The sequence below is a fragment of the Mus musculus genome, chromosome 9 (assembly GCF_000001635.26).
Source record: "Mus musculus strain C57BL/6J chromosome 9, GRCm38.p6 C57BL/6J".
In the NCBI taxonomy this organism is placed as follows: domain Eukaryota; kingdom Metazoa; phylum Chordata; class Mammalia; order Rodentia; family Muridae; genus Mus; species Mus musculus.
In genome coordinates this window covers 78270504-78289085 of record NC_000075.6, presented here as the reverse complement: position 1 = coordinate 78289085, position 18582 = coordinate 78270504, and the positions used below count along the sequence as shown (strand labels likewise).

General features: G+C 45.8%; 1 pseudogene; it reads right to left on the bottom strand.

Annotated features, from left to right (window-relative positions):
- Positions 16040 to 17151, bottom strand: Dppa5c (developmental pluripotency associated 5C; annotated as a pseudogene).

The following is an 18582-nucleotide window of genomic DNA, read 5'->3' as shown; positions in this document are numbered from 1 at the left end:
TGACCCTTATCTGGAGGCTTGGAGATCCTTATCTGGATCCTGGTTTGAAGATCTTGAGCCATAGTGGCTATGGATTCCAGAAGATTGAATCTCCGAGTTAAGGAACACACCTTAAATCTGGGCTATGCCTTTCATCTGGGATTAAAGGTGTGGTGGAACACACCTTTAATCTGGGCTACACCTTTTGCTGGAGACAATATAAGGACATTGGAAGAAGGGAGTCTAGCTCTTGCTCTTGCTCCTTTGCCTGCTTGCTGCGTGAGACTGAGTAACTGCTAGATCCTTGGACTTCCATTCACAGCTGCGACTGAACAATTGTTGGGAATTCGGCTGCCGACTGTAAGTCATCAATAAATTCCTTTACTATTTAGAGATTATCCATAAGTTCTGTGACTCTAGAGAACCCTGACTAATACAGAAGTTGGTACCAGGAGTGGTTCTAGAGTAACAGAAGTACAAGGATGAATCTTTTAAAATACTGGAATTGGCTTGTTGATCCACCAGCACTTTCAAATATTGAAACCTCTCCAGATTCTCTCCCTCCTGGGAGCTCAGAGAATTTTGAAGACCCATGGTTGAAACTATATTCCGAACTTAAAGAAGCTAATGCCCTTGATTTTCTTAATGAATTAGGTGATTCAGTGCACAAAGCTTTCTACAAGATGGGGAAAAAATCGAAAAATGATTTTACTGGCTGGCTGCTCTTAGTATCTGTGGAAAAAATGATGAATGAAAGGAAGGAGTTGTGTGATAAAATCGAAAGGCTCCAGACACAAGTAAACGATCTAAAAGTTGCTAAGTGTGTCCTTGAGGAGAATCTTCTCTCTTGTAGCAATAGAGCTCAAGTTGCAGAAAATCAAACAGAAACTCTCATTGTAAGGTTGGCTGAACTACAGAGAAAATTCAAGTCTCAGCCTCAGAGTGTGTCGACAGTTAAAGTAAGGGCTCTAATTGGCAAAGAATGGGATCCTACAACATGGGACGGGGATGTGTGGGAAGACCATGTTGAAGCTGAGAATTTTGAATCCTCAGATTCTCAAGGGTTTGCCCCACCTGAGGAAGTAGTACCCTCAGCCCCACCTCTTGAAATAATGCCTTCCCCACATGAGGAAATTAATTTTGCAGAGTCTGCTCACGGCCCACCAATAGTTTCTTCTAGACCTGTAACCAGACTCAAAGCAAAACAGGCTCCTAGAGGGGAGGTAGAAAGTATAGTCCATGAGGAAATTCGCTACACTACTAAGGAGCTTAATGAGTTTGCTAATTCATTCAAGCAGAAACCTGGTGAATATGTGTGGGAATGGATTTTAAGGGTGTGGGATAAGGGTGGAAGGAACATAAAACTAGAGCAGGCTGAGTTTATTGACATGGGTCCTCTGAGTAGAGATTCTAGGTTTAATACGGAAGCTCGCATAGTTAAAAAAGGTGTCAAAAGTTTGTTTGAATGGTTGGCTGAGGTGTTTATCAAAAGATGGCCTACTGGAAATGACTTGGAGATGCCTGATATTCCGTGGCTTAGTGTTGATGAAGGGATTTTAAGACTTAGGGAAATTGCAATGCTAGAGTGGATATATTGTGTAAAGCATAATTGTCCACAATGGGAAGGTCCAGAAGATATGCCTTTCACCAGCTCTATAAGACGCAAATTGGTGAGAGGGGCACCAGCACATTTGAAGGGTTTTGTTCTTTCCCTTTTCCTTGTGCCAGATCTTAGCATTGGAGATGCTTCTGCTCAATTAGATGAATTAAATTCACTGGGTTTAGTTGGATCCCGAGGTAACAAGGGCCAGGTGGCAGCATTGAATCGCCGGAGACAAGGTGATCCTAGTTATTATAATGGACAGCGTAGACAAAAGAATGTTTATAATAACATACCCAGTAATGGTCAGCACAGGAGAGGTGAAATTTATAATGGCATGACTCGCTTGGACCTTTGGTACTGGCTAATCAATCATGGTGTTTCCAGGAATGAAATACATAGGAAGCCTACTGCATATTTGTTTGATCTGTATAAGCAGAAAAATTCTCAAACAAATGAAAGAAAGGCTACATTAGATCGTGGTAAACAGCAATCTCGGCCAGTGAATCAATTTCCAGACTTGAGACAGTTTGCAGATCCGGAACCCCTTGAATGAAGGGGTGGCCAGGTTCCTCTGAGGAAGGATCTTGATAAGACACTCAAAGGTTTTGCTGTTACCCTTTCTCCAGTTCTTCCCCAGAGGGACCTACGGCCTTTTACAAGGGTAACTGTACACTGGGGAAAAGGAAATAATCAGACTTTTCGGGGTCTGCTGGATACTGGTTCTGAGTTGACACTGATCCCAGGGGATCCCAAGAAACATTGTGGCCCTCCAGTTAAAGTAGGGGCTTATGGAGGGCAGGTGATTAATGGAGTTTTGACTGATGTCCGACTCACAGTAGGTCCAGTAGGTCCCCGGACACATCCTGTGGTGATTTCCCCAGTTCCAGAATGTATAATTGGGATAGATATACTCAGAAATTGGCAGAATTCTCATATTGGTTCCCTGAACTGTAGAGTGAGGGCTATTATGGTTGGAAAGGCCAAATGGAAGCCTTTAGAGTTGCCTCTGCCAAAGAAAATAGTGAATCAAAAACAGTATCGTATTCCTGGAGGAATTGCAGAAATTACTGCCACTATCAAGGACTTGAAAGATGCAGGGGTGGTGGTTCCCACCACATCTCCATTTAACTCTCCTATCTGGCCAGTGCAGAAAACAGATGGATCATGGAGAATGACAGTTGATTACCGAAAACTAAATCAGGTAGTAACTCCAATTGCAGCTGCTGTACCAGATGTAGTTTCCTTACTTGAGCAAATTAACACATCTCCTGGCACCTGGTATGCGGCTATTGATCTGGCAAATGCCTTCTTCTCAGTACCTGTCCATAAGGACCACCAGAAGCAATTTGCTTTCAGTTGGCAAGGCCAACAGTATACCTTCACAGTTTTGCCTCAAGGATATATTAACTCTCCTGCCCTGTGTCATAATTTAGTTAGAAGGGATCTTGATCGTTTGGATCTTCCACAAAATATCACATTGGTGCACTATATTGATGACATTATGCTGATTGGACCAAGTGAGCAGGAAGTAGCAACCACTTTGGACTCATTGGTAACACATATGCGTATCAGAGGATGGGAAATAAATCCAACCAAAATTCAAGGACCATCTACCTCAGTGAAATTCTTAGGAGTCCAGTGGTGTGGGGCATGCAGAGATATTCCTTCTAAGGTGAAAGATAAGTTATTGCACCTGGCCCCTCCTACAACCAAGAAAGAAGCACAACGTTTAGTGGGTCTATTTGGATTCTGGAGACAACACATCCCTCACTTGGGTGTGTTACTTAGGCCTATTTACCAAGTGACTCGGAAAGCTGCTAGCTTTGTGTGGGGCCTGGAACAGGAGAAGGCCCTTCAACAGGTCCAGGCTGCTGTGCAGGCTGCTCTACCACTTGGACCATATGACCCAGCAGATCCGATGGTACTTGAGGTGTCTGTGGCTGATAGAGATGCTGTTTGGAGCCTCTGGCAGGCCCCTGTAGGTGAATCACAGAAAAGGCCTTTGGGATTTTGGAGCAAAGCTCTACCATCATCTGCAGACAACTATTCTCCCTTTGAAAAACAGCTCTTGGCCTGCTATTGGGCCTTAGTGGAAACTGAACGTCTGACAATAGGACACCAAGTCACTATGCGACCTGAACTACCCATCATGAGCTGGGTACTATCAGACCCTGCAAGTCATAAAGTGGGACGTGCACAGCAGCAGTCTATTATCAAATGGAAGTGGTATATACGTGATCGGGCCAGAGCAGGTCCTGAAGGCACAAGCAAGTTACATGAAGAAGTTGCTCAAATGCCTATGGTTTCTACTCCTGTTACAATGCCATCTGCTGCCAAGCATGCACCTATAGCATCATGGGGTGTTCCCTATGATCAACTGACCGAAGAGGAGAAGACTAGAGCCTGGTTTACTGATGGCTCTGCACGTTATGCAGGCACCACCCAGAAGTGGACAGCTGCAGCATTACAACCCCTTTCTGGGACAACCTTGAAAGACACAGGTGAAGGGAAATCTTCACAGTGGGCAGAACTTCGGGCAGTACACATGGTATTACAGTTTGTTTGCAAGAAGAAATGGCCAGATGTACGATTATACACTGACTCATGGGCTGTAGCCAATGGATTGGCTGGATGGTCAGGGACTTGGAAAGATCACAATTGGAAAATTGGTGAGAAAGACATCTGGGGAAGAAGTATGTGGATAGATCTCTCCAAATGGGCAAAGGATGTGAAGATATTTGTGTCCCATGTAAATGCTCACCAAAAGGTGACTTCAGCTGAGGAGGAGTTCAATAATCAAGTGGATAAGATGACCCGTTCTGTGGACAATCAGCCTCTCTCCCCAGCCATCCCTGTCATTGCTCAATGGGCACATGAACAAAGTGGCCATGGTGGTCGAGATGGAGGTTATGCTTGGGCTCAGCAACATGGGCTTCCACTCACCAAGGCTGACCTGGCTACAGCTGCTGCTGATTGCCAGATCTGCCAACAGCAGAAACCAACACTGAGCCCCAGATATGGCACCATTCCTCGAGGTGACCAGCCAGCAACCTGGTGGCAGGTTGACTACATTGGACCACTTCCTTCGTGGAAAGGACAGCGTTTTGTTCTTACTGGAGTAGATACTTATTCTGGTTATGGATTTGCCTTTCCTGCACGTAATGCCTCTGCTAAAACCACCATTCACGGACTGACAGAATGCCTCATCTATCGTCATGGTATTCCACACAGTATTGCTTCTGACCAAGGAACTCATTTCACAGCCAGAGAAGTACGACAGTGGGCTCACGATCATGGAATTCACTGGTCTTACCACATTCCCCATCATCCTGAAGCAGCTGGGCTGATAGAAAGATGGAATGGCCTTTTGAAGACGCAGTTACAGCGCCAATTAGGTGGTAACAGCTTGGAAGGCTGGGGCAGAGTTCTTCAGAAGGCAGTATATGCTTTGAATCAGCGCTCGATATATGGTACAGTTTCACCCATAGCCAGGATTCATGGGTCCAGGAATCAAGGGGTGGAAAACAGAATAGTTCCACTTACTATCACTCCTAGTGACCCTCTAGGAAAATTTTTGCTTCCTGTCCCCATAACTCTAGGTTCTGCTGGCTTAGAAGTTTTGGCTCCAGAGAGGGGAGTGCTCCTACCAGGAGCTACAACAAACATTTCATTGAACTGGAAGCTCAGACTTCCCCCTGGTCATTTTGGGCTTCTAATGCCCTTAAACCAACAGGCTAAAAAAGGAATAACAGTGTTAGGAGGGGTGATAGATCCAGATTACCATGGGGAAATTGGATTACCTCTTCACAATGGTGGTAAGCAAGATTATGTCTGGAGTGCAGGAGATCCCTTAGGGCGTCTCTTAGTACTACCATGTCCTGTGATTAAAGTCAATGGGAAACTACAACAGCCTAATCCAAGCAGGATGACAAAGGACGCAGACCCATCAGGAATGAAGGTATGGGTCAATCCTCCAGGAAAAGAGCCAAGACCTGCTGAGGTGCTGGCTGAAGGTGAAGGAAATACAGAATGGGTAGTAGAGGAAGGTAGTTATAAATACCAATTAAGGCCACGTAACCAGTTGCAGAAACGAGGATTATAAAGTAATATGAATGCCCATTGTAAATTTACTAATGCGTTTGCGATTGTACGAGGGATAGTTATATCATGTTAGGCGTATTTACAACCTTGTTATTGTTTCATGTGAACATGAGATATTATTTGTGTCAAGTTGACAAGGGGTGGATTGTAGTGGCTATTCCTGGTTGTCAACTTGACAATATTTGGAATGAACTACAATTCGGAATTGGAAGGCTCACCAGTGACCCTTATCTGGAGGCTTGGAGATCCTTATCTGGATCCTGGTTTGAAGATCTTGAGCCATAGTGGCTATGGATTCCAGAAGATTGAATCTCCGAGTTAAGGAACACACCTTTAATCTGGGCTATGCCTTTCATCTGGGATTAAAGGTGTGGTGGAACACACCTTTAATCTGGGCTACACCTTTTGCTGGAGACAATATAAGGACATTGGAAGAAGGGAGTCTAGCTCTTGCTCTTGCTCCTTTGCCTGCTTGCTGCGTGAGACTGAGTAACTGCTAGATCCTTGGACTTCCATTCACAGCTGCGACTGAACAATTGTTGGGAATTCGGCTGCCGACTGTAAGTCATCAATAAATTCCTTTACTATTTAGAGATTATCCATAAGTTCTGTGACTCTAGAGAACCCTGACTAATACATCCACAACAAGGTCATTCTTGCTGACCTCACTCACACACCCACAAGCTGATTCATGATTTTAGTTAATCCTTGGTTCATGGGTCTTGGTTATTAATCATTACCTGATGATCTGGCTGGCCTCCAAGATGCCTGTCACATGCCTGAGGCTGTATACCCTACCAGAGAGCAGGGCTGGCCTCTTTTTATCTTAATGTCCACTGCTAATTTCTCTTCAGCTATAGAATTTCATTCTTCAAGGGCCCTTCACTTTTCTAAAAACAGATGACAACCTAGCCATTCCGCATTTCAAGGTACACGCATGTGCACCAGCACAGGGCCTCAGCCACAGGGATGAGTTGTGTTTGAGCACTGCTCATGAAAGAGTCCCTGTCACAGCCTGACAGCCTATGGCAGAGGAGGGAAGGAAGTCTGTGGTGAAACATGTCCCAGGAGAGCAATGCCAAGACCCAGCAGAGACAACTGGGAGATCTACAGTGCACAGCAAGGGCTGAGTCAGGATTCCTGCTGAGGACTGCCTTTGCCTTAGAGCTGAGTGCGTTTTCCCAGCCTGGAAAGGAAGTGAGTTCTCTGGGGCTTGGTTCCAAGTTCCCATGGCTGGCCATGTGTGCGCACAGAGAGAAGCCATGATGGGCATGTGACCAACTTCCCTTGAGTGTTGGAGATGTGTCCCTGTGTGCAGGTGTACAAAGGACAGTTGAATGATTTGTCATGTGCTACTCCACCAAACTAACAAATGACCAAGTTCTTTTGTGCAACTCTTGGACTTTATCTGCAATAAAAACTTAATGTGTCCTTCAAATGTGTTTTTTAAAATTACTTGGGCTTCAGAAAAGTTTCACGGGGCTGAGAGTGCAGCTTGGTGGTATAGCCTGCTCTGCCATGCTCCCAAGAGCCTGGGGCAGAGCCCTATCATGGAAAAGACAAGTTCAAAGGTATAGACTCCCCAAATACTGTTCCCCAGTGTGAAGGTTAATGTAGACACCAAGTCCCCTTTGTTACACCGCTCTGAGGCTGTTTCTCTTTGTCCCTTAAAAGTTAATGGGGGAAAAAAAAAGGTGTGTTCGTGAAGAATGCTAGCCATGATTTGGAATGTGTCTTGGGACTTGCTGAGAGTAGACCAATCTTAGGCTTCCCCACAGACTCCAGTAAAAGGACAAAAAAGACCCTAGTTCTGTGTCTTTGCTAAGGAGTAGACTTGTCAAGGCCAGTTTGGGGGTGAAGACTTGGCCTTGAAGGAATGAGAGTTTTGGTTCTTGGGAACTTGGCTTTTCTCATGAGGAGACTCAAATTATCAGCCCCAAGGCCACAGTGTGCACCATCTGAAATGTTCAAGTCACCCCATCTGTTTCCTTTGTTCAACATTGTGTGATTAGCCTCCTGCTGACTTTGTCCCTGTGTAAGATAGCTTTTTTCCACTGTCCTTGCCCACTTTCTCTCCTAAACATAATAAATATCTCAGATGCACTTCTTGTCTCTTAATTAGCTTTCTTTTATTATTTACGTCACAAATGTTGTCCCCAATTACCCCTCCCCTTTTGCCTTTGAGAGGGTTCCCCCCAACACATTGGCTGCACTTCTTTAGTTGTTGGGAGCTTTTAAGACAACTCTGTTTTCTTGATCTCCGAATTGGGCCTCTCCCACCCACCCCCGAGAAGAAAAGGGGGTCAAAAGCGGGCCACCGACGCACTGTCCCAAGAACAACCACAGAATGTTCCAGCCCTAAGTCAGCACCAGATGTCCTGACCACAAGATGTACCCTGATACCACCAAGTTCCTGCTTCCCCGTGTAGTTGCCAAAAGAAAAATTTCCACTGCCCCATCCCTCCTGCTGAGAAGTACTTCCTCCTTTGCTTGTGCATTTCTACTTCCCCATTCCTCCTGCTGAGAAGTATTTCCCCTTTTGCTTGTGCATTTAAGCCTTGAGCCTTGCTGAATACAGAGAGACCTTGATGCTACTCAGACTGTTTCCATGTCGTTCTTGCACTTGGTTTCCGTCTTTCCCTCTCCCCATTTGGTTCTTAGGAGAAGGTCCCCTCGAGACCTTCGAATAACTGGACCTGCTGGACAGGTCAAGTGGTGCCCAATCTGGGGCACGAGGTACGACGACCCTCCGGACAATGGATTCGAGAGGTACCGTGCAGACAGTGAGACAGTTCCCAGCCACTTCGCTCGAGTGTCGTGGACATCGAGAGGTAAGCCTGGGCATTCAGTTGTTGTCCCATTTACCATGGGGAAGATTCTGTCCAAAGAGGCAGTTTTTATTCAAGAGATGAAGGGGTCTCTTAAGGAGAGAGGGATTAGAGTTAAGAAAAAGAATTTAGTAAAATTTTTTTTGTTTTGTGGACGAAAGATGTTCGTGGCTGATACTGAGTGGTCCTGAAATACACCCTTTAACCTGGAATAAAGTAGGCAAAGGAATCAATAGTTTAATAAAACAAGGAGAAGATGCCCCTGAGTCCTTTTTTAGCTATTGGGGAATCGTCAGAGATCTCCTTAAACAGGCAGAAGAGGGCGGAGAAGGCATCCGCCTCTTAGCCCTTACTGAAGATTTTTTAGAAAACTCCAGTTCGCCGTCCAGTAACCGCCTATGCCTCCGGCATCTCAGCCGTCATCGATAATTGATGACCCTATTCCTAAAGATTCTCTCCCTACTCCCCTTGCTCCCCAGGCTAGGTCTGCCTCAGGAGAAAAGAGTGCTCTTCACCCCTCAACAAAACCCAAGAGAATTTATCCAATTTTATATAAAGAATTGTCAAATGATCCCCTTGATCCCTCCTCCGAGGCGGAACTTGATAAAGAGGCTTTCAATTATGAACGTGACAGCTATGGCCCGGGACCCGGTGCCTACATTACCATGGAGCCCTTTAAACACCACCCCCATCCTTACTTGTCCCCCATTCCCCCTACCATGCATCCCATATCGCTGGCTTCTCCGTCCATTCAGCGATTACTTCAAACTAAGAGAGAGCTTCAGACTCAGATTACCAATCTTAAAGATGTTCTAGGACTTCAAAAAGAGCTACAATACCTCAGTCTAGAGACTCAGAGTCTACAAAGGGCTCTCATGGGGGACCTTCAAGGTCCCATCCCAAAAACCCTCAAACTGGCTGCAAGGGTCCCTCTCAGAAACAAGGGAATGAAAAATTGACCTTCCCTGTCCTCACCTGATCTCGAGCCCGTCAGGCTGCTCCAGGTCATGAGGACCCCACCCCCCACTGGCTCCTCCAATAAAGATCAGGGGGAACCAGAGAGTGATGAGAAGGAGGCTCAAGCAAACTCTGATTCCGATGAGGGTGGCATGTCCCCCGATGAAGGGTTGGACACCAACAGCCAACCAGTCTACAAAAAGCTAAAAATGAGACATGTAAAAGATCTTCATTCAGCAGTCAAAAATTATGGGGTTAATGCCCCGTTCACAGTATCTATATTAGAAGGTTTAGCAGGAGAAGGCTACTTGATACCCAATGAATGGAACAAAGTTGTTCAGTCTGTCCTCACTAGAGGCCAATATTTAACTTGGAAGTCAGAGTTTGTGGACAGAGGAGAAAATTTGGCTGCAAATAATAGAAAGAATCCTATTAGTAAGACAGCCTCCTGGACTGCTGATAAAATCTGCGGTAAAGGCAATTTCGCTGCAGACAAAAAACAATTAGGGCTCTCCCCTGGTGTCCTTGCCCAGATAGCACAGGCGGCCCTGGGAGCTTGGCGCTGTCCCTGCTGCAAGGGCGCTGACTACGCCCCTAACTAAGATTATACAAGGGCCCCAAGAGTCCTATGCGCAGTTCGTTGCCAGATTGCAGGAAGCAGCTGAGAGAATTTTCGGGCCTGAGGAAAGTGAGGATCTGTTAGTCCGACAACTTGCTCTTGAAAATGCCAATTCGGCAGGTAGGGCTGCCCTGAGAGGTAAAACCAAGAGTTTAGATATAAACGGTATGATCAAGCTTTGTAATGAGGTAGATGTGTTTTCCCAACAAGTTTCTAAGTCTATCAACCTGGCTATTGGGGCTGCCTTACAACTAAATTAAGGAGAAAAAACTTGCTATAGATGCAACCAACCTGGACATTTTGCTAGAGGATGCCCTACACAAAGACAGAGCACCCTCGTCTCAATCATGCCTGTTACCCAAAAAAAATTCCCCCCCGGTTTTGGCCTAAGTGCAAGAGAGGCCACCATTGGGCACAAGATTGCCGATCTAAGACTGACATCAATGGCTACCCACTCCCTGAGGTCCAGGGAAATGGCCAGAGGGCCCCCCTGCGGGGCCTGTCTCCCCTGATGACAACTGCAGACAACCCCCTAGCCCCCACGGGAGATTGTGCAGGACCATGGCAGGGAGCGCAGGATTGGACCTGTGTTCCTCCACCACCAGGATTATAACTCCTGAGGAGAGAACAGTGGTCATCGAAACAGGTGAATTTGGGCCCCCTCCCCAAAAGACGTTTTTACTCATCATTGGCCGAATGTCCAGACTTTTACAAGGCCTAACAGTGACTCCTACAGTGCTTGACACCGACTACCATGGGGAGATAAAAATCTTAGTCACCGCCACACAGGGACCACTTACCCTTAGGGCTGGAGAGCGCTTAGCCCAAGCCCTACCACTCCCACTATTCGGCCATTTCCCTTATATGAAAGAGGAGCGAGGACCATCCTCCCCGGGATCCTCAGAAGTCTACTGGGCAAAGAAAATAACCGATTCACGGTCCATGCTGACTTTGTTTCTAGAGGGCAAACACTTTCAAGGGCTCCTGGATACTGGGGCAGATGTCCACGGGCCTTACACGGTACATTATTACACAAGATTTTATAAATAATAGAGATTATTGTGTCTTGGTTCAGCTTTTTCCAAATTTTAGTATTCATGAGTCAGATGACTTACTAAAGTTTTGGGATTGAGGTGCCTCCTTGCCATCCTGCCACAAAAGAGAGCCTATCTCGGCGGTGACCCTTGTGGTCCTTCTTGGCCTGAGTGCTGCTGGAACCAGGACCGGAATCGCAGGCAGCCCTTGTGTCGTCTCAACAGAATGTATGTAATTACCATCTGCTCAATGAGGCTATTAGCCAAGATATAGAGAATATAAAAAGGGGCCTAGATGATCTTACTGATTCCTTGGTCTCCCTTTCAGAAGTTGCCCTTCAAAATAGAAGAGGATTAGATTTGCTCTTTCTACAGAAAGGAGGCTTATGTACTGCACTTAAGGAAGAATGCTGCGTATATGTTGATAAAACTGGATTAGTTAAAGATAGCATTGCCAAGGTTACTGCCAGTTTAGAAAAAAGAAAAAGAGAGAGAGAACAACAAGAGTCATGGTACCACAATTGGTTTTCAACCTCCCCCTGGCTTTCGACCTTGTTGCCCTCCCTTTTGGGGCCCCTATTGGGACTCCTATTATTGATTTCCTTCGGTCCTTGGGCATTTCAGAAATTGACCCGATTTGTTAAATCTCAAATTGATTCATCTGTTTCAAGCGCATCTGTTTCAGTTCATTACCATCGGCTGGATGTTGGCGATATCAAGCAGGTTACTGGAGAAGAGTCAGACGTGGATACTGCTTCATCACCCTCGTCTCGGGGAGAGAGACTCAATTTCCATAAAATGCTTAAGTAAGATCATTCCCCTCCCCCTAAATTCGGCCATCAGTCTCATGCCACGAATCATTTATAGACTGCCGTAGTCCGTGCTTCCGACATGGTAATATACATTCTCGCCACATTGGAAACTAAACAGTCATCCCAGGCTAGATACATCGAAAATTTGGAACTTGAAGCCGTCGCCCGTGAGAGTTGTAAGGCTAAGCACTGCACAGAGATTAGTCTGGACGCTGTTAGACAGTGTCTGAGAGGCATGTCTGATTGCATGAAGGTTGAGTGCCCTAGGGTCCTTCCCCCAGGAAAAACGGCACGGGAGGAGATCAGGGTTACTCTGGGTAAAAATCTGTGGGCCTGAGTCAATCCTGTACATGGCCCCTAACATTGCACACTGGGGATCAGACCTCTACCTCTACCCATGGAGCTTGCTTCATTTCTAAATCCCTTGGCTAGCCCAGGTTATACCCAACAGACTGGAACCATTAATTCAAGCCTCATAGATGACTTGTCCTTGTGTCCTTCATGGTTTTAGGGAATCACCCGGTGAGCAAACAAATGTTTAGGCAGTCGTTAAAAACGTGGCTACAAATTTATTATACAATATGCCTTTATAAAAATATTAAAACAGGGGAGATGTTGGGAGCTATTAAGACAACTCTATTGTCTTGATCTCCGAATTGGGCCTCTCCCCCCCCCCGAGAAGAAAAGGGGGTCAAAAGTGGGCCACCAATGCACCATTCCAAGAACAACCACAGAATGTTCCAGTCCTAAGTCAGCGCCAGATGTCCTGACCACAAGATGCACCCTGATACCAAGTTCCTGCTTCCCCAAGTAGTTGCCAAAAGAAAAATCTCTGCTGCCCCATTCCTCCTGCTGAGAAGTACTTCCCCTTTTGCTTGTGCATTTAAGCCTTGAGCCTTGCTGAATACAGAGAGACCTTGATGCTACTCAGACTGTTTTCATGTCCTTCTTGCACTTGGTTTCCGTCTCTCCCCCCATTTGGTTCTTAGGAGAAGGTCCCCTCAAGACCCTCGGATAACTGGATCTGCTGGACGGGTCATTTAGTAAGCTTTTTTGGCATAAGAAACAGCTTGTGTAAGACTTCCCCATTTCAAACATATGTGTCTCCTTACCTTATGATTTTCTTATCGCTCTCAAAGGACCCTGTGACCTAACACTGAAGAATGACCAACTGGACCAACTCAAGCCCTCCTTGTTATTTTCAGATAACTTGATTGAAGATGTGTGTGTGTGTTACATGTATATATATGTTTTATATATGTATATGTTAATATGTGTATATATGCAAAATAAGGTAAATTAATGTGGTTTCTCCTTCACCATGTGATTTCTCAGGATCATATGCAATAAGAAATATTTGGGGCTGGTGAGATGGCTCAGTGGGCTAGAGCACTGACTGTTCTTCTGAAGGGCCTGAGTTCAAATCTCAGCAACCACATGGTGGCTCATAACCACCTGTAATGAGATCTGATGCCCTCTTCTGGTTTGTCTGAAATTATATGTTTAAACCTACATGTTGTTGTAATAATAATCTGTATGCTAAGTTAAAAGGCTTGCAGGTGGTGCAGAAAAAAGTCTGGTCACAATTGGCTACAGCTAACGAGCCGGGTACCCCAAAAGACATCTCACCAGTTCCAGCCAGAGATCTGATCTACGTATATCTACATCATGCCCAGACCCTCAAGCCTCACTAGAAGGGTCCCTGCCTAGTTCTGTTTACTATCCCTTCTTATTCTGTTTTTGTTCTTATAGAAAAAGAGGGCCAGGCGTGGTGGCGAACGCCTTTAATCCCAGCACTTGGGAGGTAGAGGCAGGTGGATTTCTGAGTTCGAGGCCAGCCTGGTCTACAGAGTGTCCAGGACAGCCAGAGCTACACAGAGAAACCCTGTCTCGAAAAATCAAAAAAAAAAAAAAAAAAAAGAAAAGAAAGAAAAAGTATGATTTCTATTCTCCACATAGAGATATAGACTTCTAAAATTCTAAGATTAGAATTACTTAGTAGAAGAAGAGGGGAATGAAAGAGAATTAAAATTCAAGGTCCATGACTCATGCGGCTGGCTAGTTAGGAGGGCTTTTTGGGCTTAGAGCAAAGAACAAAGGCTGTAAAGTCATCCCAGGAACCAACTAGCCAAAAGATAGGGAAGACATACAAGAATGTCCGGACTGCTGGCTCTGTGGCACAATGGATAGTGCATTGGACTTCTAACAGAGTTTGGAGCTGAGACAAAAGGATGGGCCATCTAGAGACTGCCATATCCAGGGATCCATCCCATAATTAGCCTCCAAACGATGACACCATTGCATACACTAGCAAGCGTTGGCTGAAAGGACCCTGATATAGCTGTCTCTTGTGAGACTAGGCCGGGGCCTAGCAAACACATAAGTGGATGCTCACAGTCAGCTATTGAATGGAGCACAGGGCCCCCAATGGAGGAGCTAGAGAAAGTATCCAAGGAGCTAAAGAGATCTGCAACCCTGTAGGTGCAACAACATTATGAACTAACCAGTACCCCAGAGCTCTTCACTCTAGCTGCATATGCATCAAAAGATGGCCTAGTCGGCCATCACTGGAAAGAGAGGCCCATTGGACAGGCAAACTTTATATGCCCCAGTACAGGGGAACGCCAAGGCCAAAGAGTGGGAATGGGTGGTTAGGGAAGTGGGGGGGGGTATGGGGGACTTTGGGGATAGCATTCTAAATGTAATTGAGGAAAATAAGTAATAAAAAAAATGTCCGGACTGGCCCGGTGCCTCCCTATCTCCCCCCCTTCTGACCTAAGTTAAATGTTAACCAGATGCTCTGCTGTTACCTCGATCTGCATGTACAGTCTGCTGATGTTTAAATGAACCAATCATGTGAAGCCGCACCAATTCTTCCCCCAGCCCCAGACCCTTTTCTATAAAAAACCCCTAGCTTTCAAGCCTCGTGGTCGAATCCACTGTCTCCTGCATGAGATACGTTTTGACCCAGAGCTCCGCCATTAAACTACCTCATGTGTTTACATCGTGATTCTTTGGGTGCACGCCAAATCGGGAATTGAGGCCGGCCAGTGGCTCACATGTCCGGGTTCCAGCCTGGAAAGCATCTTGGAATCTGGAAGAAAAGAAGAAACCTAGGCGGCACGAGAAAGGATGGAGCTAAGTCAAGAGATTCTGATCAAAGCTCAATTTTAATATTCGGAACACAGGGTTATAAAGAAGGGGGAGGGGCCCATTCCCGCCAAATCATCTTTGGAGTCCAGTGGCAGGTGACCATGTGATTACTCCGGAACAGCTGGGCAGCAGGTAGTGGCAGTGGGAGTGGCAGAACGATAGGGTGGCAGGCTCGTTGATCCCCCAATGATGTCCTGGTGATAACAGTCAAGACTGATCAGCCAGATTTCAGGCTGGGGGGGGGGTACAATTGAGTGGGGGTTTCCCCACTAGGTTCTTTCACCAGCACTTGGGAAGTGGTGGGAAGAGGATAGTAAGGTGGATGGAGGTCAGCCTTAGCTAGACCACAGTATCGCGGTTTCCTTACTGCTCACAAAAGGGAGAGCAGTTATGCGCTGGAAACACAGACTTCTCTCCACAGATGAGGGTTTTCTCCCACTGCTGTCAATAGCACTTGTTACATGTACTTGTTCCTAAGTCTCCTACACGTAGGTGTTAAATGTATAGAATCACATACAAAGCTTTGTTTGGAGATAGGGTCCCACTTAGCCCAAACTGGCCTAGAACTTGCTTTGTAGTTAAGACTGGTCATGAACTCCAGATATCCTCCTGCCTCCCAAGAAGATGGACCAGGAACAGGGATTAAACAATTTGCCTTAGGTCATAAAGCCAGAAAGCTCCCCACATGGGATTTATTCCACGTTAACTATCAAACTGGTCTCAATTAGGGTAAACTGAAAACCTACTTTGGTGGCTCTTCAACCCTCACAAGTCCCACTTCCCCTAAGGCAGCAATTCACATTCCATGTTACAAACTAGACAGTGTTTCACAACAGGGTGGATGCCTAAGCTTAAGATTCCACAGGCTATAATCTGTTCAGGCATTTACAAGGATTCAAACGGACACCGGGAAAAGGGTACTGGCTCTTTTCATATTTTAATGACGACGCACATTTTAATCACTTCAATTTTATTTTTTATTTAGAGTGGTAACCTTGGGATTCACATCAGAATGCGCAGCAGGGATCCAGGAATATCTTGCTAGGATGTAACAAAGCTAAAAATCCCGCCAGAACCAAACACTGGCCACAGCTTAACCTGCATCCAGGTCGGAGACACAAGGACTGGAAACTGGCTTCACTCGATACACTGGCCTAGCTCCAGGGTCTTCATGGATTCCTCCAGCTTCAGCACTCCTGCGTGAGAAACACCAAACAGGATTAAGTGTCATGGAACAGGAGGAAGGCCGCATGATTCACCAGCTCTTTAAGCATGTTTTTGTGGACCTCTAATTAGAACCAGGGCTCCACTGGGCCAGTTCTAACGTTCTCCTAGAAACCTGGAGATGGGAGTGGGGTGGGGCAGGGTTACCTCAGATAACCCTGCCCAGAGGGATAAGTCCCTACCCCTTCTCACCTTAAGACTTACGTCTGGGCCCCCGAACTCCCAAAAGGTTGTCAGAGACGGCCTAGAGACCAAGGAGGAGTCCCAGGTGATGCCCAAAAGTAAGGCATCCTCAGAGGGATGCAAGCAGTGGAGATGTGAAAAGGGAGGTAAACTCGGTGGAGGCAGGAGGCTACTCCACCGCACCTTGGTTCAGGGCACCTGTTAGAGACTCTCACCTTTTTTGCTGGCGCAGGTGGTACCTCTCAGCCATGGACTGAAGCAACCATTTAGCCCGAACCTTGATGCTTTGATAGCCGTAAATGAAGACCTCGATAAGTTCTTCGGGAGATTCCAGGTTCTTCAGCTCAAACATGGCCTGGCTCACCTGCTCGATGTGAGACATTCGAGATCCCTGTGGGCCTGTCCAGGGAAAGGCAATGAGCATAGTTCCAAGACCCGGAGCTTTGGGCCTTGGCAGCGAGGTCAAGAGTAGCTACTCACCAAACAGATATTTCAGCACCAGCGACTGGACCTGGAATACTTCTGGATCTGTCAGGTCTTCAGGAACTTTCACCCACGGGGGGATGTCTTTACGGGTCACGAGGGTTACCATCATCCTACCAAGGAACCAGACTTCAGGGAAGACGAGATCAAGCTTATCCACGATGGCCCACAGCTCGGACACACTTACACATTCAACAAACTCTCAGATACATTCAGGGGCACTCACACTCACACACACACACACACACACACACACACTTTCATGCATGGACATACACATACTTTGACTTACACATTCACTCACATATACACTCACATGCATACACACACTCTCACATGCATGTATACACACTCACACCTATACACACACTCACACACATGGGCACAGTTTCTTTATGTGAGAGGAAAGCGAAGGCACCCTGAGTCTGGCTTATTTCACCTAATGCAACGACTTCCAGTCCCTTCTATTTTCACAAAGGTGCCATAATTTCCTGTTTTCTTTATTATTGCATAAAATCCCTCTGTGCGTGCACACGGTAGATCGTTATCCAGGCTGGTTCCATCCCTGCCGCTGTGAATCACGGAGATGCAGCGATCTCTGTGGTTGTGGACCTGGAGTCCTTGGGTAGACGCCCAGGTATGGTTGAGCTGGGTTCCGTGGTCCTATTATTTTCTGTGTTTGGAGGAACAGCTACACTGCTTTTCACAGTGTCTGTTCAAGTTTACACACCAGCAGCAGTCACTAAGTGTTCCTCTTCCCTCACATTGTCACAAGTCATATTTTATACTTATTTAAATATAAATGTGTACATATGTATGTGTTTCACAGTGCATGTATAAAGGCCACAGGATAACTTTAGTTTCTGCTTTCACTGTGTGGAGTCAGGGAGTTAAATTTTGTTGCTTAGTCATGGCAGACAGTTCACTTTACCCACTGAGTCATCTTGTGATAACTTCGTTGGTATTTGGTGTGGTTTTTTTTTTTCCTTTAAAATTGTATTATACTATTATTACACCATTTTCTACTCTGCTTCCTCCTTCCTAACCCTCAATGTCCATCCCTCCTGACATCTCTCCCAAATTCACAGCCTCCGTTTCTTTAACCTTTATTATAAGACATAAAAAGAAACAAACATAAAGGCAGAAAAGTCATCTGACCCCGAGAAGTTCATTTTAGTCATATTTGAGCACAGCAGAATTTGGTGAAAATTTTCCTAATGATAATTAGCACCATCCCGTGTGCACAATAAAAAATAAGACTTGGAAACAAGGGACTGGAGAGATAGCTGGTTCAGCAGTTAAGAACACTGACAGCTCTTCCAGAAGTCCTGAGTTCAATTCCCAGCAACCACTTGACTGTACATGTGTACACGTGTGAGTACACATGGTGGCCCACAACCATCTGTAATGGGATCTGATGCCCTCTTCTGGTGTGTCTGAAGACAGCTACAGTGTACTCATGTAAATAATAAATAAATCTTTAAAAAAAAAAAGACACATAAAGGATAAGACACCCAAACTCGTTGTAAGGTCCATATGCCACGTTCAACAAATATGAGCTCCATAGCATAAAAAGCTCCTAATATGGGTTTGGTGGAACATCCAG